The sequence below is a fragment of the Morus notabilis genome, unplaced genomic scaffold, assembly GCF_000414095.1.
Source record: "Morus notabilis unplaced genomic scaffold, ASM41409v2 Scaffold2983, whole genome shotgun sequence".
NCBI lineage: Eukaryota > Viridiplantae > Streptophyta > Magnoliopsida > Rosales > Moraceae > Morus > Morus notabilis.
Window position 1 is genome coordinate 5,713 of NW_010365702.1, and position 6,994 is coordinate 12,706.

A 6,994-nucleotide genomic window follows, 5' to 3' on the forward strand; every position below is an offset into this window, starting at 1 on the left:
GTTTATTCGGTATAACCATACATTTGTACATGGTGCTGAGATTCTCCGCCACCTGTTTCTCGGGAGGCAGAAGATAATCAGGATCTTGATCGTAGTTGAGGTTGACGGTGGCGGGGGGCTGGTGAGTGATGCCTCTTTTTTCGTCGTACAACTCTCGTGGACGTTAAGAGGGATTATTTTCTTAGGGTCGCCGGCTTACGCGCCATCGCAGTAGGCACAGTGGACGTTGGCTTGTTGCATGAAACTCCGGGGGTCGGATGCGGGGAGATCTTCCATGAGTTTTGTTGCTGTGTTGTACTTGGCAATGTAGTCGTAGCTGACGCTGTGTTCCGGCTGCCTTACGCTGTGTGCCGACTTACGCTCTTATTCTTCTCTTTCTCAGCTACCCTTTCCAATTCCATCACATTCTTTTCCCCGTCACATAAAGCATCACTTTTGTTTCTTTTTTTCTTCATTTCTAACCTTTTCTAAAAGCCTCAATCGTCTTTCCTCTTGATTGCCGGTGTTCCTAACAGATGTTTCTCACCTAAGAACTCATAAGTTGCCGTCTTTCATGGCGAAGACGTTGAAAAATGCCAAACCGAGCCGAGCCGAGCCGAACTCAAAGGAGCCGAACTAGTGCGGGTTTTAAGGCTCAATGGGGTAGCTTGGCTTAATCTTTTAACCAGCCGAACATGTCGGCTCGCCCTAACTTTTTGAGCAACTCCGGCTGAACCCGGTCGATTTACACCCCTATCTGTGGGATCGACGTTCTGACAGTCTGAAATATCCGGTTGAGGGAGTGGACTGGCAATGGCGGCGAATGGCTGCTTGGAGCGCATCCCGGCCGTCGCGCCATAAGCAACACATTTCTCCGGGCAAGTTTCCCGGCGTCCAGGGAAGGTTGATATTGATCAGTGCCGTTTCGTAATCGGGGTTTGGGGTAGGGTTTTGTTGATCATTTCCCTCCCAGCAGGCCATGCATGAGAAAAGTGATGATCTACTTGAAAGGGCTTTGCTTTTACGTTTTGCATCACTAGTGTTGTTGGGAGTTTGGGATTTGTCGAGAAAGGAAGTTTTGGGGACGGTGGTGGTCGAGATAAGAGGTTTTGTGAGGAAGAATGAAGCCATATTTGCTTGCTTTGTAATTGGATATAATAAACGTCATCCTTTTGGGAAATAATAACAAAAATATAAAAATACCCTTAAAGATTGTCTTAATTAAGTACATTTCAAATTGGGGCGGAGCTATTTGTCTCAGAGGACATAACCTAAAAAAGTTAAAAAAAAAGGTTAAAATCGCTAACAAAATCAACTTCTAATACTAAATATCTAGATTTTTTTTTCTCACTTTAACATACTCTTGATTAGTTTGAAGCATCTTACATACGTGTATATTGATCAGTTTATTGAGCTTTTTCATTGTGTAAATACAACGTTTTGAAGTGTTTAGTAAATATATGTATATATGCATATATGTAAGTAAAATTGATTGAAATGTGTATTTCAATCAAAAACACTTATAAAAGAAGGGCTGAAGCTGCCAAATTGTTTTAAAAAGATGCCAAATTGTTTTAATTTTTCTTCTTGCAGATGTCGTTTCTCAAACAGTTCCCACCAGAAAAACTTCTCAAAAACACTTAAAAAAAAAATCTCAAAAATAGTACCGTTTCTATGGTGATCTAATAAAAAGACTTGAAACCTGACGTTTGCATGGTGATTTAAGACTTCCTTCATCGTAAGAATTGCTCATACTCTTCTAGCTAGATTTATTTATTTGATGTGCATGGTTTTGTACTTCTTCTTCTTCTTCTTCTTCTTCTTCTTTATGTTCGCTTACAAACCCAAACCCAAACCAACACCTCTTCTATCTCTTCCTCTACAGCGTTGTTCACTCGACCAAATCAAACAATCCGACGGCCAAATCATCGTCCTTGGCCGGACCCACCATGGCAAACTCATGTCCCGCCTTCTCGCTTCTCTCGTTCTATCTCAATCCGCGCCACCACTCCACTATCCCCTTTCCATTTACCGATCCTTCACTCACCCTTCTGTTTTCGTCACCAATAACATGATCCGCTTCCTCGCCAAGAGCGATTCTCCGTGCCAATCCATGGCTCTCTACTCGTCGATTCTCTGAAAGATCGACGCCAAACCGAACAATCACACTTTCACTTTCGCCTTTCAGGCTTGTAGCAAGGCCGTGGCTCTGTTTGAAGGAGCTCAGATTCATGCCCATGTGGTGAAACTTGGTTTTGGTTGCGATGTTTTCATTAGGAACGCTTTGATTAACTTTTACTATGGTTGTTGTGGACTGGAATGTTCGAGACGAGTGTTTGAGGAGAATTCCTACGTCAGGGATTTGGTTACTTGGAATACTATGTTGGCGTGTTTTGTGAGAGATGGGCAGATTGGTGTTGCGGAGAAGATGTTCGATGAAATGCCCGAAAGAGATGTTGTTTCGTGGAGTACGATGGTAACGGCTTATGTTCAAAATGGTTGCCTAGAAGCAGTTTTGGACTGCTTTCGGGCTGTAACAAAGACAGGACTCAGGTTGAATGTGGCAATATTGGTGTCGGTTCTCTCAGTTTCAGCACAACTGGGCTTGCTTGATTGTGGCAGCTTAGTACATTCACTCCTGTATTCGATTAATTTTCCAATCACCTCTTCAATTGGAATGTCACTAATAGACATGTACTTGAAATGTGGATACATTGAAGAGTCTAAGCTGTTGTTCGACAGTATGCGCTGGAAAGATGTTTGGACATGGAATGTTATGATCTGCGGTTTGGCTGCACATGGGCTTGCTAAAGAAGCGCTGAAGCTCTTTGAAAAGTTCGTGGACAAAGGATTCGCCCCTGCAAGTGTGACTTTTGTTGGGGTTTTGAGTGCCTGTAGCCGAGCAGGGTTGATAAGAGAGGGAAGGCATTATTTTTAGTTAATGAGGGAGAGTTATCGGATTGAGGCTGCACATGGACTTGCTAAAGAAGCTCCGAAGCTCTTTGAAAAGTTCGTGGACAAAGGATTCGCCCCTGCAAGTGTGACTTTTGTTGGGGTTTTGAGTGCCTGTAGCCGAGCAGGGTTGATAAGAGAGGGAAGGCATTATTTTTAGTTAATGAGGGAGAGTTATCGGATTGAGCCTGAAATGGAGCACTATGGATGCATGGTTGATCTCTTGAGTTGTGCTGGCTTTGTCGATGAAGCCATCGACTTGATTGAAAATATGAAAATTTCACCGGACCCCATTTTGTGGGCAACAGTGCTTGGTGCTTGCAAGATTCATGGACATATAAAATTGGGTGAAAAGATTGGTAAGAAGTTGATACAATTGGATGCAAACCATGGAGGGCATTATGTGCAATTATCCAGTGTATATGCCAAAGCAAGAAAATGGGAAGTTGTTAAGAATTCGGAGGTTAATGTCCGTGAGAAACACCAATAAAGCTGTTGGTTGGAGCTTGATAGAAGCTCAGGGGAAAGTTCACAAATTTGTCGCGGGTGATAGAGACCATGAACGTGTTGCGGAAATATACAAAATGCTTGAACTAATCACAACTCTAGTCGCAAAAACTGACTACTCACCGAACATTTCATCTGTTTTGCATGACATAGGGGAAGAAGAAAAAGAGACTGATAAAAGAACATAGTGAGAGGCTGGCAATCGCTTATGGATTGTTGGAAACCGGGGTTGGGGACTGCATTCTGAGTTGTGAAGAATTTAAGAGTTTGTGAGGATTGTCATGAGGTGACTTAAGATTATCTCAAAGGTGTTTCAGAGAGAGATTATAGTGAGGGATGGTACCAAATTTCATCATTTTAATGAGGGTGAATGTTCCTGTCATGAGTTTTGGTAGATCATCAGGCTTTTGTATTTGATGAGTTTTTATGTTTATTGTGGAAGCTATACTCCAAAGAGCAATTTTTAAAAATACCCCTTGAAATAGACCCCTCTTTTATTTCTACCCCTTAACAGTAACCCATATATTTTTACCTTTTAGACTAAAACTAATTAAGGGGTAGAATTTTTTAAAAGTGATACTTTTAGTAAGTCGGGTATTTAAAAAGGTAGAATTTGTAATTTTCTCAACTCTCTCCAAAAGGTTCGAGGAAAATGAGAGATGTTCCTTGCACCTTCGGCCTTCCTTGGGTGTTTATTTGATTTCTACCTTTTGGATAACCTATTATAAGATTTGTTTTTTCTCTTAAACTTCTTTATAAGGAATTTATTCGTACGTAAACAGTGGTTTCAAAGTTCCATACACGGCATTTTATGACCACTAATGCACCATGTAAACTCCGGGTTTGCTGAATATATTGATACTAACTTCCATACTAGGCATTTTATGACTGTTAACGCACCATGTAAACTCCAGGTTTTACTTATATCGGAACAAATTGGTTATTGTTTCACTATAGTAGTGAAGATTTATTTGTAATCACCAAAAACTTGTTAAATAGATGACATGGTAGACTTGCATTTTGATAGAGCATCAGTGTTTTGATCATTATTATATTGATACATTCCACACTTAGCAAATATGTGAACCTTCAAACCATATTTTTGACATATGATTGCCAAACTTTGAGTAGTCTTAAAGTGTGATTCTTTCCGGGGATTTCTTGAAGCTAAACATCCTGAGAATTTTGAGATAAAAGTAAATTGTCTTCGGGAAAGCCGGCTTATCGCTTCAATGGCTAAGTAGACAGAGCCAAAGATAAACAATCACACCTAAATCCCTTTTTAAGGCACAAAACTTGCCATTGTAATATTTGTCAGGTCTCTTCTTGAAGTCACAGAAGGGACATGAACATGATGTTTCTAGTAATATATATAGAGAGAGAGAGAGACTTAATTTAACAAATCCAACTCCTTACATGTAAACTCTCATTAAAACGCAGAGAGAAAATTTCAAGCATAAGAGTGCCTAGATAGAAACCTATGAAAGACATTATCGACTCGTATGTTTACAAAGAATTTGAAAAGCTCAGGAAAGAGGGGGGAAAAAAAACAGAGAATTCGAACATTCCTTGTTGGGCAATTCGAAGTTCAAAGAATAATTTATAGCTGGAAAATTTCCCCCCTTGTGATTGTCTCCCCAAGCATCCTTGAAATATGAAGAAAAAGAAATCCAAAGTCTGATCTGCATAGCACCACCAATATACAACTTGTACAGATTCAAGTATGGTTCCACAAAAAGCGTCACGGTATACAGACAAGAAAGAATTGAGATCTAACAGATAAACTGAGCATTTCAAAGCCTAAAGCAACACCAGTAGCCGTGTAAAGTAATATGTAAACTTCATCAAACAATTCACCGTGGCTATCTGTGTATTGTCTGAAACATGATTGTGAGTATATCAGGCGTGAAATATTTGTGTAAGAAAGGAGATATCATATCGGTGAATGCAGATTATGATGCAACAAGTCACATACCTCTTAGAATCTTCTAATACTTTATTTTCCACATTAAAGATGAATGTGAAGCATCAATTGCGTAGTTTAGATGAGTTGATCTAGTCCCAGATAAATTATGAGCCGACAATTTAGACGTTAATAAAGACAGCAGCTCTTTATGCCGCGACTGTTTTTTCTTCAGCATTTGGATGTTAGCATTCAGTCCAAGCCACTCAACCTCACCGTCTTCCAAATGTAGAATCGGATGGAGGCCGAAACCAAGACTTGCAGAGCACATCCTTTTCTTTATCAAAAAATGCATATACCTAGAATCAATTTGTCAAAAACATAAATTTATATGCATTTCGAATCAATTAATCCAACTCAAATTACATACCAAATTGGAAAACCAACTCTTTCTAGATAAGAGGTTTATCTACTAATGGGAGGCTTAACTTGTTTGGACATGCATACTAGATCAAAATATGCAGAAGTATGATAAGTCGCAGAAATAACAATGGAACTTCATTGCACACAGCAAGAAAGCTTGGAATAGGGCCCGTTAGGCAGACTTTTGCTTTTGCTTTTAGCCAGTAGAAGAAGGAAAGTAAAAGCTGTGGCTTTTCAGTAAGTATTTAGAACTAAGAGTTTAATGGATCAAAATATTTTTTTAATTTTCTAATAAGCAATAAAAGTATTGAAATTAAGTTTATAATACCTTAATTAAACTTTGGTGTAAGTTTTAAAGTCTATTCAGAAGTACTTTTTAGAAGTGACATTTTCTGACTTTGATTGAAAGCTCTTCTGAAAAGTCAAAACATTTATGACAAATCATCCAAACACTTCCAAAAGTAGCTTTTAGACCTAAAAAGCCAATCGCTGCTTTTAAGAAGCTCTCCCAAACAGGCTCTTAGTCCCATTTCCTTAGACATTGTTGACAAACCATTACCGTCAATAAAATTTTAACCAATGATGTCAAGTCAACAAGTAAAATGACAAGCCTTCTTTTGCTGCAGATTAAAGTAAATTCTTGTAAATATAAGTTACGCATAGATTAAAGCATCTAATCAAGTATTTAGTAACATATCATATGTTAATACACTTCTTAATTGGTAACATAGGAACTAAAAGATGAATCAGATTCATAATAATTTTCTTAAGGTGATAATAGAAACAGTTATAATCCTATTACAGTCATCCATAATTCAATGTCCAAACTCTAAACAAACACAACATACAACAGGATTACTAATGAAGTCCAAATAAATAACAAAGTCCCAAGAAATAGTCAACGAAAAAAGAGAAAAAAAAAAACAAAAAACAAAAAAACAATGTACAAAACACATAAAAGTAGAAAACATCAAGATTTTCTGCCGTATTATAATCAATCAATGTCAATAGCTGTTGATCCTAATGAAGCATCCAACTTAGAAAAAAGTGACTCCACCTCTGAAAAAGAACAAAATAAGTTAAAACGTGAATGATGATAACTTTGACATTGAAGGACAATAACTAACAAAATTACCTGCAACGACTGCCTCAGATTCCTCTAAGTTCTGTACCTCCTCTTCGCATTCCTCGGTCATGATTGTCTTCACACGATCAGCCAACAACCAATTC

The 6,994-nt window shown here is 38.6% G+C and overlaps 1 pseudogene; it reads left to right on the forward strand.

The window, feature by feature from the left end:
• The first annotated feature begins 958 nt into the window (after positions 1–958).
• LOC112093631 lies at positions 959–3,833 on the forward strand (annotated as a pseudogene).
• Positions 3,834–6,994: the final 3,161 nt, after the last annotated feature.